The following is a 24,654-nucleotide window of genomic DNA, read 5'->3' as shown; positions in this document are numbered from 1 at the left end:
CCATCATCGAACTTGACCTGCCTGCAAACAAAAGACGCATTTTCCAAAAATTTCAGCGTCCTATCTCCATTTTTGTGGATGCTAGAGTGATTACCACAGATGGACGGATGGACATGTATAGATCGACTCAGAATTTTATCCTGATCAAGATTTTATGTACTTTATACGGTCGCAAATGAGTATTTCAATGCATTACAAACGGAAAAACAAACTTAATATACCTACATACTATGGTGGAGGGTAAAATTAAAGACAGTTTCCTAATTGCTATTGATTTTCTTGCAAAGTCTGGAAAATTTCATTGTTATGTATGTATATCAGTAAATACTAATGTCTCTGTGTTGAACGTATTCTTCAGCACTTTCATCTAATTCGTTTTTACATTCCTTTGGAATTTTATCCGCCCCTTTTAAATTTAGATGCTTTTATTATGAAGGCAAATATTTGACCAAATACTAAAACATTATTGCAGTTTTTCTTCTCTGTAACTATTATCAAAAAAAAAAATTCTCCGAAATTTATAGATCTTGAAACAAAAAACCTAAAATATTCTTGCTTTTAAATTTCCAACTTAAATGGCAATTTTAAAGCTAACCCTAATCGCCCCCTTCCTATTCTGCAAAAAAACCGACAAAAAACTGCATTGCACATTTCAACGATTTTTCTTTTTGGTTTAAAGTTCAAGCATTCTCTGGCTATTTTGGTTACTGTGGAAGGGTGAAAAGCGGTTGTTCATCATCATTTAATCCATAAGATAAATTGACTTTGAATCCTTTTTCAATGTTGCTATTACTGCTGCTGCCACTGCTACTACCACTTCTATTTCAGCTCTTGGTGCTTATACAATTTTTCGCTTGTAATCCTTTTGTCTTAGTCAGAGTTTTTTTTGGGTTACTCTCTCTTTGGTTCGGTCCGGTTTATACAGAGTATTTTCAACACGAAAAAAATTCTCAGTGTGGAAAGAGTAAGAAAGCCAAATATTCGATTATAAGTGGGAGCGATGGAACGAGGGGATGCATCTTTCTTTTATGCAATTGATATGCTTTGGATAGTGTTTCACCGCCCCAAGAACTCGCTCTGTGGTGATGGTGTAATAATTTCAGATTTATTTGTTGGAATTTATGATTCTACAATAACTTACGGTGAATGTTAGTTTTGTTGTTGCTATTGCTGGCTTCTCGGTTTAAAGAAATGTTGAAAATTTGTACAAATTTTTCAGATATTTTTCTTACCTGCAAGTAAAAAAAGAATAGAGAAAAAAATACAAGAAAACGTTTAGAAAAATTCTGATAATCCATAAAAAAGATTAAAGTATGATTATGGTTTTCAAAAAAGAAAAAAAAAAACACACACACAAAACTGTAACATAAATAGATTACAGAGATTGTGAAATTTAAATCATTTTGAGTTTTATGATTATTTTCGGTTTCAGCAGGAATTTAAAATATTTGTTAAGAGGTCGGGGAGGAAGGGTATAATAACACAACATTATCTCTGTTTGCAAATTCGACGTCGGACATTAGCGAATAACATTTAAGGTTTTAATTAATTTTTTACGTTTGTAATGCATTAAAAAATATTTAGGACCTTATAGACCCCATATATTCCTGATCAGGAAAAAATTCTGAGTCGCTATAGATCGTCGGTCTATTAAAATCACTCTAACTGCTAAAAAAATTAGATGTGATTCTAAAATTTTGTAAAGATGGTTTTTTACGGGCAGTTCGAAGATAGGCTATATCCGACCATATTTTGCTACAGTCCATATTTTACATTACCTCCCTATTTTAGATACATTGAAGTTTTCAGCAAAAACAGTAGGAAAATTTATTCAAGAAATACCGACATCAGTTTTCGTTAGGGTATAGCCCGCTAGAAATGTACCCACTGAATGTAGTCTTTTATACACTTTCATATGTGCAAAATGTGTCTCATCGAAATAATGATTTTAGACCCCATGTATGTTTGGACGACATCCGTTTTCAGACAATTTAATTTGCAGTCGATTTAGCAATGTTCTTCCGTCTGTTTAGCTGGCTGGTGCCCACGATTACTCTCGAACGGATGAACCGATTTGAACAAATTGTTGGTCTTCGTAATATTTTGACCAAACTTAGTTTAAATTCGAAGATGGAACATATCGGTCCACTCCTTCAGATACCTTCCCCAGAAAAGTTCGAAAATGTTTGGAAAAATTGTGCGAACGATAACTCTTAAAGGTAGCAACCGATTTAGTCCATACTTTACACATCTTGCAATTTCTACTAGACCTAGATGAGCCCACTCCTTAGGGTAACTCCCACACAAAATTTCGCTTTAATTTTTGTTTTAACAACTTATATTTGCTGCCGCCAGTACAAGTTTTATCAGGAGCAAGTCCATACTTCCTGAGAAAATAGCCCGAAGTTGTAAAAACCCCTGTAGCACCAAGTGTAGTTTTTGGAGCGCATAATAACTCTAGAACGGATCTGCAGATTGGGTCCAAAAATTGGCCATCGTAATATTTTGTCCGAACTTGATTTAAGTCGAAGATGAGCCAGATCGGTAACTTTTGGTACCCCCACAAGAGTTTAAAAATGTTCACTAAAATGGTGCACACGATAACTCTCGAAGGTAGTCACCGATTTGGTCCATACTTTGCACATCGTTATATTACTACGAGACATAGACATAGACCAAGTTCGAAAATCGGCTATATATGTCAACTCCTTCGGGTACTTCTCACAAAAATTTCGACAAAATGCAGTTTAAGGCCTGCTATCGAATTGCTTTTTGTTGTAACAACTTTTATTCGCTGCCATTTTGACGGTACAAGTTTTTTCAGTGGCAAGTCTATACTTCCTGAGCAAATATCCAGATGATGTAAAATCGCTCGATATTATGTTTTTGGTGGGCAAGTCCATGCTGCCAGACCAACCGAACTTAACTCAGATAAGACCAATGAGTTGTTCGCCAGCGGTTTTCAAACCTAGCACATATTCTGTTTGTTTTTTGTTTATACGTCAAAAATCGCTCATATATAAATGCTGCATTTGGTCTAATATAACGGGCCTGATTGCCAATAAAGAATTATGTTGTCTGGTCGTGAATGAAGGCTCCTTTGGTTATATGAAGAGACCTGTGATAACGCCTTAAGCCTCCCTTTCATAGAAAATATCAAAGAAGAACTATTCCCCACAAACATCCCTGAAGAGACCAGGCAGGTACCTCTTTTTATCGCCGGATCTTAACTGCGTGCCTAATGCCATCACTTGTTGCATACTGGGAGAATGTACCTTACTGGAAAGTGAGTATGCTAACCATTGCATCATGGTGGCAGCAATGACAGACTTATAAAAAGGTTTCATTAACGAATCGTTTTGGTCGACAGTCGACTATAGAGGCTATCTTTCATTCGTCAATAAAGACTCCCTCCAAAAGGATCAGTTTGTCCTCTAAAAAGACTCCCTTTTTGTGAAGCGTTGTACTAAGACTCTCGTTAGAGGATAAGAGGAGATTGCCACAAATCGCCCGACATCTTCATTGTGACATCCGGGCTGATTAATACGTGGCAACCCTACACTTCGCTATGCGCGTGAAAATAAATACTAGCGAAGACATAAACCAGCGGCGTTGTATAACAAATACGTTTTGTGTAGTATGACAGTTAGAACTGCCTTCCATATCCTCTAACTATTGTTAGTTCTCGAATTATAGGCCGTTTTCTAAAGTGATTTTTAAAAATGGCCTCTGAAGAAAATAATTTTTTTTCTCAAAATTCCTATTATAGATTTTTAAGAACAATGCATATCCTGGAAGCCCACTTGGTGGCCTATCCAACGCCACCATCCATATCCTCTAACTATTTTTAGTTCTCAAATTATATGCGTTTTCTAAAGTGATTTTTAAAAATGACCTCTGAAGAATATATTTTTTTCTCAAAATTCCTATAATAGATTCTGAAGGACAATGTATATCCTGGAAGCCCACTCGATGGCCTATCCGACGCCACCATCCATATCCTCTATCTATTTTAAGTTCTCGAATTATAGGCCGTTTTCTAATGTGATTTTTAAAAATGACCTCTGAAGAAAATAATTTTTTTCTCAAAATTCCTATTATAGATTTTTAAGGACAATGTATATCCTGGAAGCCCACTCGGTGGATTGGGTGTGATACACCGTATAAGAGTGCTCTCAGCCGAAGAGATACCACCACAATTTACAATGAGCGATGTTGCAGAGGTCATCCGAAACTCGAAATTAACCAAACCGTTGGGCCCTCACTAAGTTCTAATGGTAATGCTTAAGCAACTGGATGATCGTGGAGTTGAGTATTTTACAAGAGTCTTCAATTTATCGCTAACCACCTAAATTGTAGCAGAAACCTGGAAAGTTCACAGGTTGGCCCCGCAATTAAAGCAAGGCAATGATGCCAGCAAAGGCGAATCGTGCAGGCCGATCTTCCGCTTGTTGCCAGTAACAAAGATTCTCGAGGTACTACTCCTCCCCATGATGGAAAGCAGTTTTCCAGTTGCCTAGCATAGTAGCAAAAGAACATAACTCGCCGTGGGGAGGACTGAACCTGAACATGTCTTTCGAAGGTCTTCAATAGCGTCAACCATGCTAAGCAGTTCAAGGACATAGGGAAGACTTCCTTCAACTGTATTTGTGGACGCCTTTGATTTGTGTAATTCTGAAATTCCGCAACTTTAAGGCGACATAAAAGTGTTAACGTATGCGGATGATGATTGTATGATCTTGGCGTCGGTTCCTATCGTCTATGACATATGTGATGGGTTAAATGTCCACATAGGTGACATAGTGTAGTTCTTCAACCTAAGAATTATGAAAATATCAGCCTTTAAATCTACTGGAACACAGTTCACAATCTGGTGGGCTTCGCAATAGTTAATGGTGTCCAGATTCCGACCGATAACTACCCCAAGATATAGGTTGTAACGATCGGTGAAACATTTGTTTAGCCTCTACCTCTAAAATTCCATCCTCCAGATGGCATAAAGATCGTTCGTGTGTATTCTATTTATCGACGATAACATATGCAATAGGTTAAATATCTATCTAGCAGACTTAGTGCAGTTCTTCCATCTGAGGAATATGAAAAAAAATCCACAGTTTAATCTACTGTCGCCCTCTCATTTTACAGACTGCAACAAGGTGCCTCCTCATGACAACAGTTGACTATCTTCATAAGGAGTCGAAAATTTGACCGGTACATCAGCACAACAAGATGTCGATGCAGTGCCCGCTTGGATGTTGTTGCCGTCAGCATCTCTGCCATAATCTAGTGGACAAGCTTCCCCCATACAGACACGTCAGGAGATATCTACATTATATTGAAAGAGAGGTTCAAAAGTACAAAGGAGAACTAGATCGACGAGCCTATCAGGTAGTCTTTGATATCATATACACTGATGCAGTTGCGCAGGCAGTACGCGTGAAATCGGAACTCCAGCTGCTAAGGTACACAAGAGTAGTTTTGACCCCATTAAAATCCGCACGATGCAGCCACCTACGGGGTCCGAATTGACAGAACGATACAAAATACATCCTCTACATGTGGATTGGGAAAACACCAAATGTTGCATCTATTCAACTGTCCAGCCACTCACATGTCTCTCGATTTTCTATGAATGCAGCCAATCCAGGTTGAAGAATTTTTGAACCTGGACACATAGTAACCAGAAGCAGATAAACATACGTTGCCACAACAATAACAAAATTATCATATTCAAAGACTACTACAACGACGTACTTGTTGTTTTCTGCAGAGTATATAAATTCCATTTTAGTTGGCCATATAGACTCCATTGTTGCTGTCAATGAAGACCGCTTTTTAGTCATCTGTAAATACCATTCTTGTTCTATAAAAAGTAGCTTTTAGCTTTCCACGAAGACCGTCTTATGGTCATTAATAATGACTACCTTTTTATCACCCATAAAAGTTTATTTCGTATCGAATATAGAGATTTCCTTTTGCTAATCTTTAAAGACTTCCTTTTGGTCGTATATAAATATCATTTTGAAGTCGACCCTTTGGGTCGTCTATATAGTCAACCAAAAGGTTGTCTATTAAGACGTCCTCTGTGCTCCCTGCATATATAAAAGCTTTCTCAACACCCTTTTGGTTGTCTATAGACTCTATAAAGAGCACCCTCTGGTCCCTTACACATACTCACGTTCGATTCTTTATGCAATTTCGCTTTCGGTCGCCTACAAACACTGACTTTTGGTCGTTTATAAAAGTCATCTATTAGTCGACAATACAGACTATATTTTGGTCGTCCATTAACGCTCCCATTTCTAGGAGACCAAAATATTCCTTTGATCGTGTATACAGATCTTTTTTGGTCTCCCACAACACCCCCTTTCATTTTCTAGGCTCCTTTTAAACGGCTATAAAGAATTCCTTCGGATGCCTATTACAATTCCCTTTACACATCAATAAGGTACATCCAGAAAAACTCCATGTTGGTCGTCTAGGAAGACTCGTTTTTGGTCATCTATAATAACTCCCTTTTTGTGGTGTATAAATACTCTCTGTTGGTCACCTGTAAGGCTCCATTTGTTTGTCCATAAAGACACCCTTTTAATAGTCTGTAAAACTTCCTTTGAGTCCTTTATTAAAGCTCCATTTTGGTGGTCTGAAAAGTCTCCCTGGTCGTCGTCTATGCGGACTCCCTTTTGTGTCAAAATATAAGACTCACTTGTGGTCGCCTATAAGGACTACCTACCGGTCGTCTCCTAAGATTGCTTTTTGGTCATCTATTTACAATCCTTTTTGTTGTCTGTAATAACTTCCTCTTAGTCTTCCGTGAAGAACATTGATTTGTACAGAAGAACAATAAAAAAATAGCGTAAGACGTCGACTCAATTACTTGCAGAGTAAAACATGTGAAACTATGGTTTTTTCGATCTTCCGCTTGATATAAATTAAGGCATTCTGTGCTATAGGATATTTGAGATGCAAATGTGAGTAAAAATATGCCAAAGTCAGATATGTATTTAGTAAACTGCAAACACACAGTGAAGACGGAATTGTGAACTGGCCCTTAGTGCAAAAGTAGCCTCTGGCTTACAACATTTTTAAAAGCCCGAAACCGGCATATTCTTCAAGCTATTCATAGGAAATTCTTTAAGAATCCTTTAATAAATTCGACTTTAATCATCCCACTTTGACCACTGAACTAATTTCAATTCATAACGCACTTAAAACAAACGTTCACACCAACACATTGCAAGACTCTTTATTTGGCTACACCCGTATACCGAGACAAACAAATACATAAGTAATAGTAAAATAAACACTTTATTGTTTGCCACAAAAGTGGAACATGAACGAGAATGTCGCATAGAATACTAAGTTTTTACATTTACTCAATGCAGTGCCACCATTACTCCGTTTTGCTTTATTCAGTCATTCATTGACAAAGTAAAGTAAAAGAAAAACAACAACTCTATTTTAGTTGTTGCTGTTGTAGTTTGCTATATAGTAAGTAATTAACAATTTCTACACTAACATGTGCTTGGGTCTATTGTTTTTGTTTAATGTAAACATGCTTATATACATACATATGTGTGTGTGTGTCTTCTTCCTTTTGGTGCCAGAGACCACCAGGACAAATGTTCGTTTGTTTGTGCGGTGTGACGACACGTGCTTGAGTAAAAGAATATGTTCAACAGCAACAACATATCGACAAAGCGACAAATGTTGTTGGCAACACTTTTTGCCTTGCTTGCCGTGAGAAGAGGTGAAGGATTCACAGGAACCACTACTACAACGACGGTAATGTGACCATGTAAAATAACCCTCCAAGCATTTGGGCGGGAGTTTCTCACTTCCTCTACCAAAATTAATCACATTCTGAACTTCTTTTCTATAAAATAGCGATCCTTTATCATTTTACAATAACAAATGCATTGTTGTCTAATTTTGATCTTCTTGAATAACTAACTAGTGTCAGAAAGGAAGATCGAAATTCGATGACTGCTTGTTTATACTAACGACTATCGCGTGGGCAGACACATTCTATGGCCTATGCAGATGTCTGATTTTTATATGCATTCTTAATGGCATAGGTTTGATTCCGAGGCCAGGCACCATCCCATTTTTAAAATGACAAAATTAATGTAGACGACAATTTCAACTAAGAATAGTTCTTTAAAAACGAATGGACTTTGGAAGAATAATTTGAATAATAAAATAAAAAATAATTAAAAAAAAATGAATAATTTGATTAAAAAATTGTGACAATATTAAACGGCAAGCGTTTTATTTGAGGGATTCCATCATGAAAAATAATTTTCTAGTTCTAAGTACATTTATAAATAAAACACTGTATATTTATAAATGTACTTAGAACTAGAAAATAGTTGTTCATGATGGAATCCCTCAAATAAAACGCTTGCCGTTTAATATTGTCACAATTTTTAATTCAAATGCAAGCGTTTTATTTGAGAGATTCCATCATGAAACACTATTTTCTAGTTTTAAGTGCATTTATAAATATACAGTGTTTTATTTATAAATGTACTTAGAACTAGAAAATTATTTTTCATGATGGAATCCCTCAAATAAAACATTGTAACTTAATTTTTTTTTAATTATTTTTTATTTTTAACTTTTCAGTAATTAATTTTTTTGACCACTGAGAACCTAATAACAAAATTATAGCCAACTTAGGCCGAAAATGTAGACAAAATCCTTAAAATATCTGAAATCGGGTGGTACCGCTTTATGGAGGCTATACCAAAAACTTGAACTATGTCCAACATTTTTAGTGAGGAAGTTTCTGTACCATTGGAAACCCCAAATGCCAAATTACAGCCAATTTGGCCTAAAAATGAAGATATATAGTTATATAGGGGCTATAAAAAAAAATGGACCCATATTGGTTTTGGTTTCATATTCATGTATTGTCATCCAAATCTGAAAAGTGTAGAAAGTTTTAGTTCGATTGGTCGACTGCAACTGTGTGGAAAATGAGTTACTAGATTTGACTAAACGGACCAAGTTAAATAAAACACTGTAAAAAATTAAAAGAATAACAACAAAGAAAAAGAAAAACAAAAAAATATTTTTTTCGTCACAACCAATTTTATCGCTAAAAGAACTTCTAGAATGTCTTGAAAGCGGCATTCACCAGTATTGTCGTGGGCGTGGTTCATTTCTTTATTAGACTTTATCGAGATCGCGGTTGTGTGTTTCTATCGCCTGGGAGTGACTACTTCGAGTAATAAGCGATAGAAAATGCTTGCTGGGAAATGTTGCTTTCATCGTCGTCGTTATATAAGTAAGTGTAAGAACAACTTCTTACATATTGTCGATGTACTGCATTGCATCCATCCGGTTACCGGTTGCTGTGGCAACCAAACATACATATTGACACATACGCACACTCACACACCCTGACGCAATCACACGCTCATTAAAAGTGTTAAAGGAGGAGAAGAAAATAAAAAATAAACGGAAAAATTACAGCAGCCAAGCAAGCCTAGCCACAGGTATACTTTGAAGAAGAAAAAACAAAAACAAAGCAAAAGCAAGTCAAAAAGGTGGAAATGCAACCAATATAAAGTACACAGCCTGTTGTGACTAAAGAGTGAGTTCTGAGTATCCATAAGGTCCATAGCATAATGCAGTAGTGATGGTATTGCCGAGTTGTGTAAACATCATCATGTTAATGATGCTATGAAAATACTGTAAAAATGGAATAAATGAATGTCGGAATGAAAGAAGAAAGGCGTTTATTTCCTCTCGTTTTGTTTTTGTTCCATTAAATAAAATAAAATGTTAAGTGGCACAATTGAAATGTTGTTGTTGTCGTTCTGCTGGCTTGTCACCCATTTCTTGTGGACTTCTGTGTGTGAACACATACACATTTGAGGCACTTAAAAATAAATGCAATAATTACTTTGCAGCAAATTTTTGTCAAAGAATTATAACGAATAACTAAAATTGACAATTATTATAAAGAAATAGTTACTGTGATGTGTGTATTGGCGGTTTTGATGTTTTATTTTCGGTGCAAGAACCTACAGCACTGGCCCGATCCGATATGTTTTTTAATTCTCCTTCCACTTAACTATCGTTAACTTATCGCAAAATGATATCTAGCGAAGTTCTACACACATTTAATCACCCCCGGTGAAGGAGTAGGCAAAAATCGATCAATTGAAAGTTTCCATTAATAGCTTAATTATCAATTGGTTATATATAGGAATTAATATAAAACTTTTGTATTTACATCACGATATCGGATATCGCTATTTTAACACTTCAAACTGAAACATGTTTGTACAGAAAATATTAAGAAACTCTGATGCCCGGAGTATGTGCCTGCGTATGATAAACGTACACATGGTGGTATGACAAATATAGAATGGCCTGTTTAGTTAAATAGCAACAAAATGCTGACACACCTACTATTTAAGTTAAAAGTCCTCCATGCATACTTATACACCCACTTGCACTCACACACATACCCACCCGCCTACGCGCACACAATGATGCTCTTGCACAACAACATTCACTTATTATTTATAAATATACAATAAAAAACAACAACTAAACAATATAAACGCTTTAATACAAAGCGAGCAACAAAAGCAACAACGTGAGGATGTGAAGAAAAAAAAATAACCCGTAAAGAAAAAAGAAAGAACACTAAGGAATAAAAATATGTTCAAGAGTCCTTGTATATGGCAAAAGAGAAGACGAAGAATAGAAGGAAACTGAATGAATAAAAGAATGCATATAGTTGAACTAAGAAGGAAACAAAGTAGTGTGGGTGCAAATATGTAGGAACAATGAGGCCACACTCATATAGCCACACATACATACACCCACCTACACAAAGGCATGTGCCAAGTACCAACTTTTTGTGGATAAAAATAAGGAAGAACGTGTTCAATGGTTTATTACACACATCTTTTTGTTGTTGTAGTTGTTTTTTTTCTTCTTTTGCTAGCCGGCAAATCATCATTAAATGTTGTAGAGGTCGGTTTCATTTTTGCTTTGTCTGATTCAAAAGAATGCCAGGGAAACAGGTTGACATACACACATACCTGTATATGAAAAGATTTATATATAATTTAAATTATATAGTTTTTTTTAATTGGACCTTAATTTTCACTATTCAAGAAATAATTATTGAAAAACAAGTAAGAACGGCGTTAAGTTCGGCCGGGCCGAACTTGTTATACCCTCCACCACAAGTTGTATTGAAGTAAAATGGAATAATTAGTTTCCTTTCGTGTATGAAGAAGACTTAATACTAAATTTCAGCAATTTCGGTAAAATAATATGAGGCGCCTTTCTAAGGGGGCTATTTCAAAACGTCGATCTATACCGACAAATTTCTGACGGAAAGTTTTTAGGCTCAAAGAAGACTAAATACCAAATTTCCTATATTTCGGTAAGAGAATGTGGCTAAAACTTAAAAAATACAGAAAATCAAGAAGTACGCTTCTATGGGGATATAGGAAGACGTGGACCTATACTGATAATACTCTTCTGGAATATTTTATAACTCTTGGAAGACGAAATATCGAATTTCAGCCAGTTCGGTTGGATATTGACGTCACAATCTTCAGTATTACGAAAATCGGGAGGTACCGTTCTATGGGGCTATACAGCGTTGCCGACAGTTTTTGATCGGAAATCGTCAAAAAAATCGTCAAATCGTCATTAAAATTTAGAAAATCGTCAAAAGATCGTCAACATAGTCCAAAACTCGGTTTGGTTACCGTTTAATGCGATTTTTCGCTGATATTTTTGTGAATGAGACTGGCAACATAAGATATACAACCCACAGCAATAAATCTAACCCAATATCACTTAAATACCCTATAAAAACAGCACTCAGTAGATGATAGTTTCCTATGGTTATCGAGTTTGCAGTAATGCAGCATGGTAAAGTTGGGTACACATTTACTTCGTTCCAGAACTAAAAAGATTTACACATTTAACACATTTTTAACATTTTTCCCCGAAATCCGTTCCCGTACACCAAAAGAGTTGCAAAATGTTCACTTCTCTTTGAACAAAAATGGCGCTGAATGGCTTTCTCTTTAGAAACTTTTTACACGACAAATTTGAGCGAGCAAAAATGTGCAACATGTTTGCCGGCTTCCGATTCGCTGACACGCCGACTTTGACATTTGTTCCAGATTTTTTGACGTTTCTACCATTTTTCCATTCCCGTACATTTTGGAAAAATGTGTGCGTTGAACTCATTTTTGACAGTTTTCTCTTTTGAACATTTTACCATTAAAAAAGTTCTGGAACGAAGCTATTGTCATTTTGAATTACAGCTTAGCTAAAAAATCGCTTTCTTGACAGTGTGACCGCCCATGTTTGTCGGTACACGTACATTTTGGTTGTTGGGCAGTCGGAAATCGATAAAAATTGTCATTCAAAACTGGCTGACAGTTTAAAGGGGGCATTAATATGAAGTTAATAAAGCTGGACTCATATTTTTTACAACAAATTTATCTCGAAAACTTTTCAAGGAAGATGTTCATCCATTAACAAAACTAAACGAAAATTTTTAGATGATGTAATTTGAATGTGGGGCAAAAACTATGAAAATACCTGAATTCCAGATATGTGCCTAAATATAGCCACTCCGACTGGAAATTGCTTTAAAACATTAAAAAAGCTCAAAAATCGAGTTTGGAACATTGTTTTCCTTAAAATCTTTCGAAAATTTTGGTCAAAGTGTAGTTATCGTCTTTTATTTCATGCATTTCTGGCTTAAGTGAAAAATCGTCATTTTGGACCATAAAATCGTCAAATCGTCATTTTTCAATTTTGGGCCAAAAAATAGTCAAAATGACGATAAATCGTCAAATTCGGCAACACTGGGGCTGTATCGAAACGTGGACCTATACCGACGAATTTTAGTCAGAAATGGGGCAATATGAAAGCGTGGACCTGTACAGACATATTTCTGGCGAACAGTTTTATATCACATTGAAGACTAAATACCAAATTTCAGCCACTTTTGGTGGAATATTGAAGGCACAACCTTCAAAATACGAAAAATCTGGAGGTTCCTTTCCATGGGGGCTATATGAAGGCGTGGACCTATACCGACACATTTAAAGGGGAAGTTTGAGTACCCCCAACGAAGTCTAAATTCCAAATTTCAGCCATTTCGGTGGTATATTGAGGGGAAAGTTTTATACCACCAACGTAGACTATGTACCAAATTTCAGCCATTTCGGTGTGATAATGAAGCTAAAACCTTCAAAATACCGAAAATCGGGAGGTACCGTTCTATGGGGGCTATATGAAGGTGTGGACCGATACCGACAAAATTCTGGGGGAAAGTTTTATACCCCTAAAGATAACTACGTGCCAAATTTCAGCCATTTTGGTAGGATAATGAAGCTAAAACCTTAAAAATACCGAAAATCGGGAGGTACCGTTCTATGGGGGCTATATGAAGGTGTGGACCGATACCGACAAAATTCTGGGGGAAAGTCTTATACCCCTAAAGAAGACTACGTACCAAATTTCAGTCATTTTGGTAGGATAATGAAGCTAAAACCTTAAAAATACCGAAAATCGGCAGGTACCGTTCTATGGGGGCTATATCAACACGTGGACCGATATATCCCATTTTCAAAACCAACCATCCTGCAAGTAATAAAAACTTCTGTACCAAATTTTGACTCTCTATCTTTAAAATTGCGAGCTGTATTGATTTCAACAGACAGACGGACGGACGGACAGACGGACATATTCAAATCGACATAGAATTTTATGCTGATCAATAATATATATACTTTATAGGGTCTCCGACGAATATTTCGATGTGTTACAAACGGAATGACAAATTAATTAAACATTATACTCAAGAGGGTTCCCTTCTTATCTATTCACCCTTCGCCGGCTATCTTGGGGCTCCAAACTAAAATTGTGTCCTTTATATGTTTATCTCTGCTTACTGATTTCTACATGGATTGGCAATTTATTAGCTCTTCAGCTATTTTAACTAAAATGATTCGAATTACAAATGGAATAATTGGAATTTCAAAGGGAATAATTCGAATTTCAAATGGAGTAATTCGAATTACAAATGAAATAATTTGAATCGCAAATGGAATAATTCGAATTACAAATGAAATAATTCGAACCGCAAATGGAATAATTCGAATTACAAACAAAATAATTCGAATTACAAATAGAATAATTCGGATAACAAATGGAATAATTCGGATTACAAATGGAATAATTCGAATTACAAGTGGAAGAATTCGAAGTACAAATGAAATGCTATGAATTATAAATATAATTCTCGAATTCCAATTAAAATAATTCGAATTACATCTGAAAAAGGTGTAGTCGGAAATAGCAGTGCCTTGCGCAGAGGACTTATACATTGCATCGAATGTTACACTCAACACATTGGGCTACTTACACTGTGCAACAAAATCGAGCTCGAGGTATGGGGGGGTGGAAAATTCATTTTGAGGGTGAAAGCCCTTGATGAGCATATACAGAACCTCAAAGGGCAGATCCGCCGTGAGTCGAACTTTTGAGTTAAGTCATCAAACATTAGCGTTACATCTTTGCTCGCTGTTGTTTTGGATTATTTTTGATATGACATGTCTTCAGTCAAATCTAATGAGCATCTTTTCCGAAAAACATTTTGACCTTCTAACTCGTATTCCATGTCCTTTTTGTCCTTTATTTCAAGTACCACAAGATGGCATTTTTCAGCTTCGACATGTTCTGCAAAAATGTCGCTCTGAAAATTTTAGGTACGGTTCTAATTGACAACTAATCGATATTGTCGCGTTTTCGATGTCCTTTTCGACATGTTCAGGCGGTACTTTTATTGTTTTTCTTGAAATAAAGGACGAAAAGGACATGGAAGGAAGCGAGTTAGAAGGTCGAAATGTTCTACGAAAAAGATCCTGATTACATTTGACTGAAGACATGTCATATCAAAAATAAACCAAAACAACAGCGAACAAAGATATAACGCTAATTTCTGATGGTTTATAGGGTCTCCAGTGAAAAATTCATCACGCCATAACTCAAAAGTTCGACTCACGGCGAATCTGCCCTTTGGGGTTCTGCATATACTCATCAAGGGCTTTCACCCCCAAAAGGAATTTTCCATCTTCCCAAAATTTCGGTTCACAGTGTTATTCAAGAGGAGCATCATTTTAGCCGTCCAGGTAGTGAGCAATGTGGCCGTGGATTTAGCGGCCGATATTTTCATATTCCACAGATGGAAGAACTGTCATAAATAAGCTACATAAATATTTAACCTATCACATACATATGTCATTAACGATATGACCCGAGGGCAAAATCGTACAGTCATTCGAATACATTACGATCTCTATGCCGTCTGGAGGGTGTGGAATTTCTGGAAGATAGAGATTAAACAGTTAAGGAGATGTCGCCTTGCGGAACTGGTTTTCACACATATAGTTGTTTTTCCAACGTTTTGAACACTGCTGGAGAGAAGGTTTCTCTATGTTCTTGAATAGCCTGGCATAGTAGACGGTATCGAAGGCCTTCGATAGGTTAAGAGACACCATGACTGTTTTGTTGCACGGCCTGTTTTGGTTTAGTCCTTGACTGATATGTCATGTGTTGCTTTTGTGGTACTGTGCATTTTCCGGCATCCATGCTGATGTTGGGCAACTGGAAAAGAACTTCTCATAATGTAGCTTTACTAAAATCCTCGTTGCGGGCGACAGGAGAGTAATCTGCCTGCGAAATTCGCCTCTATTGGCATCCTTAACTGGCTTCAGTAGCGTGACCACCATCCCAACTTTTCAGGCTTCTGGTACACTCCGGTTGGCCAGTTTCTTAAGCACTAAAATTGATATTCCGTGAGGGTCCAACCCTTTGAATGATTTCATGTTTCGGATGACATCTGCAACATCACTCATCACGGTATAGAATACTCCTCTTAGCCCTATCACTTTCGTAGTACTTTATAAACTGCCGGTCAAAACAACACAAGAACCTTTTCGGATCTGTCACTGTCACACCGTTCTTTTTCTTGTACCAATATTGCCTTGCTTCAGGTGGTAGCCTACTAGTCTGTTGTCTTCAAGAGTAAGTTCACTGACTCTTGGGTCTTTTGGGTTTTTTCTGAAGAAGCTCATCATGCTCTAGTTCCGTTGCCTTGGCTCGGAAATTTGACGTAATTTCGGGTATTCGACCAGTAGGTTTGTAGCGAGCCGCTGGTGCTGTGATAATGTGCCAGAAAAAGTCCTTCAGCTATTCGGCGATATAAGTGAATGGCCAGTTCTCTGAAGAGCTGATTGGTAAATTCGTTGAACTATTTTCAGATAGTTTTCATGGTTTAGAAAAGATTAGCGATCAGAGTTTATGGAGTCGGGTGGTTTGTTAAAGGCGGCCTTGACAAGAAGGTGGTTGCCAGTACACGCCATTTATCAGACTGGGTGTCACAATGGTGATGTCTGGCGACCTTTGGCAATTTTCTCATCAACTTTGGAGCGCCTTTGTTAACCGTGCAAAATGTGGAGTTATCAATTAGCGAAATGTCAAAGCTCACGATGAGCATTGAAGTCCACTAGCACTTCACGGTTATTGTCTTCTAAGAGCGATCTAATATCAGGCATATAACACAGGGGACAACTGTTTATGGGCGGCATGAACTCAAATCAGATGGATGTGGGATTTGAAATCCGAAAACGTAAATGGCAATGGATTGGACATGTTCTACGCTTATGCTGGAATACGTCCAGCCAAGAAGGAAGAGGGTTGGAAGACCAATGAAAACCTGGAGACGTTCCACATAAGCCGAAATGAGATCTAACGGATTGACCTGGGATCAACTTGGACACATGTATAGCTCCAAACAGAGTGAGATGTAAAACGTCTATATTAAGCGCTCTATGCCCCAGTGGGAGTTAAAGGAATAAAATAAAATAAAATAAAATAAAATAAAATGAAATAAAATAAAATAAAATAAAATAAAATAAAATAAAATAAAATAAAATAAAATAAAATAAAATAAAATAAAATAAAATAAATAAAATAAAATAAAATAATATAAAATAAAATAAAATAAAATAAAATAAAATAAAATAAAATAAAAGAAAATAAAATAAAATAAAATAAAATAAAATAAAATAAAATAAAATAAAATAAAATAAAATAAAATAAAATAAAATAAAATAAAATAAAATAAAATAAAATAAAATAAAATAAAATAAAATAAAATAAAATAAATAAAGTAAAATAATATAAAATGAAATAAAATAAAAAAAATAAAATAAATATAATAAGATAAGATAAAATAAAATAATATAAAATAAATAAAATAAATAAATTAAAATAAATAAAGTAAAATAAAATAAAACAAAATAAAATAAATATAGTAAGATAAAATAAAATAATTAAAATAAAATAAATAAAAAATTATCTAATGAATGAAGCTACTCCAAATCGGCAGTCCATATTTTACTGCTATCACCCACACTTTCTATGTATGGGTCACTAGAGTCAGGCGAGGTAGGTATGTACTGGACAGACTGGTGTATAGGGAAGGCAAGTCCTCCTCCTCCGCTTCTTACACGATACTTCCGCAAAACGTTGTAACCACCGTAATGTTGCAAGCTACGGTGACGGTGAACTTTGCTTCTTGGATCGCGGCGATCATAATGTTTCTCCGCCTCACAAAGTCTATAGTTTCGCTAATTTTGTTGAGGAGACCGTTGCAATTGAATTGCAGGAGTAATGCATTTCCCGTGCGGCGAAAATGCTTTTAGCGCTGTAGTTCTGGATCCCACTAAGGCCAGACCAGGCTAGGAAGTGCAGTCATACCCCACATCCCTTACAGCTCACCAATGTTGACATGTTGTGAATGGACATAATTTTTGAAGTGAAGGCCTCTGGAACCTTCTTCGATTTAATCAGGTGGACGTGGGAACAAGTCCATACAGATAATGGCCCAGTAGATCAACTAAAATGGCTGATGAGCACTATAACTTACGAATCGACAATCCGATTTGGACGAAACTTCGCAAACATGCATTAAGTTTTAGCCTCAATTAAAAATATTCGATATGGTCTAATACCCTAGACAGACGGCAGAGTTAATTTGTATTAAAAATTTCCTAATTTGAATTAATTTTTCACCCTGACAGACGACAGTTTCTGCATTTATGAAACAGCTGTTTGTGTTGTTTGTTTGTACCCAGCAGACCATTTCGTGAAGCTTTAAAAAAGTTCGCCAAAATATGCGAAACAAATACACTTTTTACCATTGACCTTTTCACCACGATGAAGCAAAAATAAATTTAATTTATTCGCGATATTTTTAAGTCTTTTTAATATTATAAAAATATTGCAAAACATCTTTGTGTTTATTTCAGCTTAAGTCCATATTTTGTTGTAATTCAATTGTTTGAATAACAACAAAATATTTTAAAGTGGATATGAAATTGATTAGTTGCGGGCAAAGGGTAGGGAATACTATAGTTTCAGTTGTCACCAAACAACTTCATCAGTTCCCTTTTTTGCCGACTCTGTATCGATAAACAGGTCAATAAAGCCATCTAGCAAATTAAACAAAATGAGAAATTTGCTGTATGGCCCTAAAGCTGTTTACCCTACAATTTGAGTCGAACTAAGGAATTTCATATCCACCACTATTTTTATGTCGTCTTTGCTTCGCAAAGAATACGAACATAGGAATGTTGCTTCAATAAGCGGGGGTAAAAACAACAAGAAAGTTGTTTTTGCATTACGCATTGGTCAACAAGGCCGTGCTGATGCCTATTATTGTTGTTGGCGTTTTTTTATTGTTGGACTGCAGAATTTTACATCTTTGTGTTTATTTCAGCTTAAGTCCATATTTTGTTGTAATTCAATTGTTTGAATAACAACAAAATATTTTAAAGTGGATATGAAATTGATTAGTTGCGGGCGAAAGGTAGGGAATACTATAGTTTCAGTTGTCACCAAACAACTTCATCAGTTCCCTTTTTCGCCGACTCTGTATCGATAAACAGGTCAATAAAGCCATCTAGCAAATTAAACAAAATGAGCCATTCAGCAAATTTCTCATTTTTTTTTTTAATTTGCTAGATGGCTTTATTGACCTGTTTATCGATACAGAGTCGGCGAAAAAGGGAACTGATGAAGTTGTTTGGTGACAACTGAAACTATAGTATTCCCTACCTTTCGCCCGCAACTAATCAATTTCATATCCACTTTAAAATATTTTGTTGTTATTCAAACAATTGAATTACAACAAAATATGGACTTAAGCTGAAATAAACACAAAGATGTAAAATTCTGCAGTCCAACAATTAAAAAAACGCCAACGGTATTGCAAAAAAAACATTTGAAGAAGATATAATTTTCGATAGAATTGGTATGGTGGGTAATGACATTTTTTTTGAAAATAAAATTTTTAAAAAGAGATTTGTTAGAAGGCTTTAAAAACGTTTAGTTGATATTCTACTCGCGAAAGACCACTACTTATTTTGAAGAAACGCGAAAATTGCTGATTTGCTTTCCTTTTTTATTTTCTTAAACATGGAAATTTGACAAAAGACAATTGATTTTCAACAGCATTGCCATATTGAAATTGCTAAATTCAGTTTAAATTTCCTTTGATTTTGTGCATTAAGAATGTGGATAATGCACGAATTAATTTGAATTAAGGCAGTTAATGCAAATTAACGCTGCCGTCTGTCTAGGGTATAATGGCTGTTTAAGGATTGTTTTGTAAGGTACTCGTGGTCTTGTTAACAGCGATATAATATTTTCATGGTTAAGTCCATGCTTCCCGACAAAAGGTGTGGCTTAGACAAAAGGTGTGACGTTGGTCTAAATTTTGCACGCCGTAATATTTCTCTCAAACGTATACAAATGGCAAGAAACCTTGCGGTTCCCTCATACACAAAAGTTCAAAATTTTGCATAAGTTCAGGAGCTCTTCGAGAATTGTTTTAAAATTTTCATCGTATGATATAATTTTTTTCATGCTTTCTGATATTATGACCGAAAAGCTAAATAAAATCCTACTGTGAGCAACATAAATGGCGGGTCCATTCCTACAGGTACCTCATCTGCAACAGTTCATCACTTGTATCCAAATCAAATGTAGCACAAGGTCCGCATTTATTCGGAAAGTCTTCAATCGTTATGATATTCCAAAATATTCCAAAAGTTCCAAAAGATGTTCAAATTTTTGGAAATCGTTTAAATTGGTCGAATATGTTAAAACAAGTTTGACATTGAATTCTAGTGGTACGGGAATATATTTGCTGAGTCGATTTTGGATAGAATTGATAACTGTTTGATATTATTTATTCTTTTATCGATTCAATTCATACCGTTTTCACTAAGGAAGCCTTCAAATGATTTTTGCTTGAAAAATTTGTTTTTCATCGATTCCGATTTAACTGCCGCACAAAATGAACTTTGAAATTGCTTTTAAGAACGAACTAAAAACGTGGCACTAAAATAAAATTGTCAACTAAAAGTTGCAAACATCGTTTCTGCTGCAGTTGTTGCTATACAGACAGAAGACATTCGACATTGTTGCTGTTCTTGTTGCTGTTGTTATTCTACTTTATTGCAAACAATCATTGCTATTTGGCGCTTGGATTGGTTCATAAATGAAATCGAATCGGGGAACAGTAACTGGCCAATAAATGTATCAAATGGCCATATAAAATGATTTTAAAGTATACAATTTTATCAATTTCAATTTTATTGAGTCTTTTTAAGAAAATAGGAAGAAATTTGCAATTGCATAAAAATTATAAATTAAAACTATTACGTCCACAACATGTGGATATAAAGTAATCATTGCAGCATAGCTTATAGCTTATTTTATAAAATTAAAAAAAAAATGTAAATAAAAACTGTAAAGGTATATCGAGCTTGCGTCCGGCCCTTTCATATCTGGAGAGCGAGTCTATTTAATTGGCTTATGCTATTCCTAACCTAACTTAATTAATATAAACAAGCATTGAACGGAAACAAACAAAACTATTCCCGTACCAATCACACAAAGCCACAAACTTTTCAGCTTCTCTGAATCGTTTCATTCTCACAACCAAAACAAACCAAAAAAAAACTGTAAAAAGATGAAAACTGTACGATTGCTGAAATGTACGTCGGCTATGTTTTGCCGAGTTGTTTCATTCAATGACCCACTCAGGCACGCACACACACACATGTGATTGCTTAACAACCCTATAAGTTAGCATCAGCATACTACAGTGAATTTTATCAACCACCAAACGTTTTGGATTTAATCACATGTGTTTAGTACTATTTCGTTTTCTATCTGCTCTTGTGGAGTTGAGTACTTTTCGTTTTGTTCGCACTCACGAATGTTAACAAAATGAAACTAAACAGCGAGCTGGGCCAACGTGGGTTATGTTTCGTTTTCTATTGTTCCTATGGAAAATACGAAACGAAACGATTGGAAATGTTATTTAAAGTATTTTTACGTACGCTGTAAACCGGCCGAACCTGTTATACCCTCCACCACGAGTTGTATTGAAGTAAAATGGAATTAGTTTCCTTTCGTGTATGAAGAAGACATAATACCAAATTGCAGCAATTTCGGTAAAACAATGTGAGTACCGTTCTATGGGGGCTATTTCAAAACGTCGATCTATACCGAAAAATTTCTGTCGGAAAGTTTTTAGACTCAAAGAAGACTAAATACCAAATGTCCGATATTTCGGTAAGAGAATGTGGCTAAAACCTAAAAAATACCGAAAATCAAGAGGTACGCTTCTATGGGGATGTAGGAAAACGTGGACCTATACTGATAATACTCTTCTGGAGTAATTTATAACTTCTTGGAAGACTAAATAACGAATTTCAGTCATTTCGGTGGGAAGTTGACGTCACAACCTTCAGTATTACGAAAACCGGGAGGTACGGTTCTAAGGGGGCTATATCTAAACGTGGACCTATCTTAGTCGGAAATGGGGGCAATATGAAAGCGTGGACCTGTACGGACATGTTTCTGAGGAACAGTTTTGTACCACCACCGAAGACTAAATACCAAATTTCAGCCATTTTGGTGTAATATTGAAGCCACAACCTTCGAAATACCGAAAATCGGGAGGTACCCTTCCATGGGGTCTATATGAAGGCGTGGACCTATACCGACAAATTTAGATAGGAATGTTTTATAACCTAAATTAAGACTAAATACCAAATTTCAACCACACAACCTTCAAAATACCGGAAATCGGAAGGTACAGTTCTATGGGGGCTATATAAAGGCGTGGACCTATACCGACAAATTTAAAGGGGAAAGATGAGTAACCCCAGGAGGCTTATAGAAGGCGTGGACCTATACCGACAAATTTAAAGGGGAAAGTTGAGTAACCCCAACGAAGTCTAAATACTGAGTTTCAGCCATTTCGGAGTAATATTGAGGCCACAACCTTCAAAATACCGAAAATCGGGAGGTAAAGTTCAATGAGGCCTATAGAAGGCGTGGACCTATACCGACAAATTTAAAGGGGAAAGTTTCAGCCATTTCGGAAGCATATTGAGGCCACAACCTTCAAAATACAGAAAATCGGGAGGTACAGTTTTATGGGGGCTATATAAAGGCGTCGACCTATACCGACAAATTTAAAGGGGAAAGTTGAGTAACCCCATCGAAGTCTAAATACCAAATTTCAGCCATTTCGGAGGAATATTGAGGCCACAACCTTCAAAATACCGAAAATCGGGAGGTAAAGTTCTATGAGGCTTATAGAAGGCGTGGACCTATACCGACAAATTTAAAGGGGAAAGTTTCAGCCATTTCTGAAGCATATTGAGGCCACAACCTTCAAAATACAGAAAATCGGGAGGTACAGTTCTATGGGGGCTATATAAAGGCGTCGACCTATTCCGACAAATTTAAAGGGGAAAGTTGAGTAACCCCAACGAAGTCTAAATACCAAGTTTCAGCCATTACGGAGTAATATTAAGGACACAACCTTCAAAATAACGAAAATCGGGAGGTAAAGTTCTATGAGGCCTATAGAAGGCGTGGACCTATACCGACAAATTTAGAGGGGGAAGTTTCATACCCCCAACAAAGACTAAGTACCAAATTTCAGCCATTTCGGTGGAATATTGAAGCAACAACCTTCAAAATACTAAAAATCGGGAGGACCTATACCGACCAATTTAAAAGGGAAGGTTGAGTACCCCCAACGAAGTCTAAATACCAAATTTCAGCCAATATTGAGGCAACAACATTCAAAATACCGAAAATCGGGAGGTACTGTTCTATGGGGGCTATACTAAGACGTGAACTTATAACGACAAATTTATAGAGAACAGTTTTATAACCCTAACGAAGACTAAATACCAAATTTCAGCCATTTCGGTGGAATATTGGACCTATATAGTCCATTATCAATACCAAATATCCTCGGAGTGAAAGAAACTTCTACAACAAATTTCAAAGCTCTATCTTGAAACTTGTGAGCAGTATATTGATTTCAACAGACGGACGGACCGACAGATGGACATGGTTATATGGACTCAGAATTTTACCCTGATCAAGAATATATATACTTTATAGAGTCTCCGATGTGTTACACACGGAATGACAAATTTAATTATACCCTCGATATTATGGTGGAGGGTATAAAAAGAAAACAAAGAAATAATAAACTAAATAAAAAAATACGAAATCCTATGCAATTAATTAGAATTTCAGACAGATGGATCCGTATGAAGGATTTTTGTCATTTGTGAATTCCAGGAGAAACATGTAGCTAGAAATCTGGACATGCAACTGAAGCTAAATCCAAAGTTAAATCAATGCCGTTAGTGGAAATGTAATTGTTATTGTCCCATGTAAAAGTGGATTGAGATCGGACAGTTTCCTGAACTAAGGAGTTTGAATGTCTAAGAAGTCGATTCACATACATAGTTCTTAATAGCTTGCATGGCATACACATTAATGGGGGTAAATCCCGAAATGCCGTATACAAATAAAAGAAAGATGGAACTTGAAGCGAGCAAAAGCTTTCTGGTCTGGTATTTCGTTGTCGGTGATTAATTATCGGAGATTTATATTGTAGTAGTATATTTCCCTTACTTAACCTAGAATTGAGCAGAATCTGGAATCGCCATCATATTTCACTGACTTGTGTCTGTTAATCTAGGAGATTGGGTGAATCGTTTAATGTTTTTTCCTCCAGCATGTATGAATATATATGGCCGTCCACTGATAGTTGACATTTTCATTTGAACTCAATTAAATCAATTTAAAATTGCTTATAAGAAACAAAAGAGAATAAGAGCGAAAACAAAAAAAAAAAAAAACAAAAACCAATTCAGACAAAACAAAAACTTTTATATGACAATCGCTGACTGGACGACACACAAACACACTCTCTCGCACACCGGAGCAATGACCAAGATTCATTCATCATAGCCAGACAATTGTGGCTATTATCAATTGCGGAAACAGTCAAGCAATTGGATAAAAGACAAAAAAAAAAGAAAACAGAAAACGACAACGGAGACGTAAGACTTAGGGGGAAAAATCAATTTCCAATGAATTGACAAAAGCCAACTAGGAATTCATCAAATGCAAAAGACAACCATATCACACTCTATGTTACCTCTTCCTCCTCCTTCAACTTTTCCTTTGGCTGAT

General features: G+C 36.0%; 2 protein-coding genes across 5 annotated transcripts in view; both read right to left on the bottom strand.

The window, feature by feature from the left end:
• Nucleotides 1-24,654, bottom strand: part of LOC141387296 (matrix metalloproteinase-2-like) — an 872,424-nt gene that overhangs the window by 379,924 nt on the left and 467,846 nt on the right. The gene's annotated exons all lie outside the window — the stretch shown is intronic.
• The window catches only part of LOC141387295 (matrix metalloproteinase-2-like), a 615,190-nt gene that overhangs the window by 456,209 nt on the left and 134,327 nt on the right, over nt 1-24,654 (bottom strand). Inside the window, exon 1 of one of the 2 annotated variants that reach the window (XM_073956775.1) lies at nt 20,348-20,492. The exons of the other annotated variant lie outside the window; for it this stretch is intronic. The gene's annotated coding sequence lies outside the window, so the exon portion shown is untranslated. Of the gene's footprint in view, nt 1-20,347; nt 20,493-24,654 lie in introns of those variants that run through there. 2 annotated transcript variants of the gene reach the window in all.

Source organism: Musca autumnalis, unplaced genomic scaffold (genome assembly GCF_047663935.1).
Source record: "Musca autumnalis isolate F117 unplaced genomic scaffold, ASM4766393v1 scaffold_5, whole genome shotgun sequence".
In the NCBI taxonomy this organism is placed as follows: domain Eukaryota; kingdom Metazoa; phylum Arthropoda; class Insecta; order Diptera; family Muscidae; genus Musca; species Musca autumnalis.
This window is presented reverse-complemented; position numbering and strand designations above follow the sequence as displayed.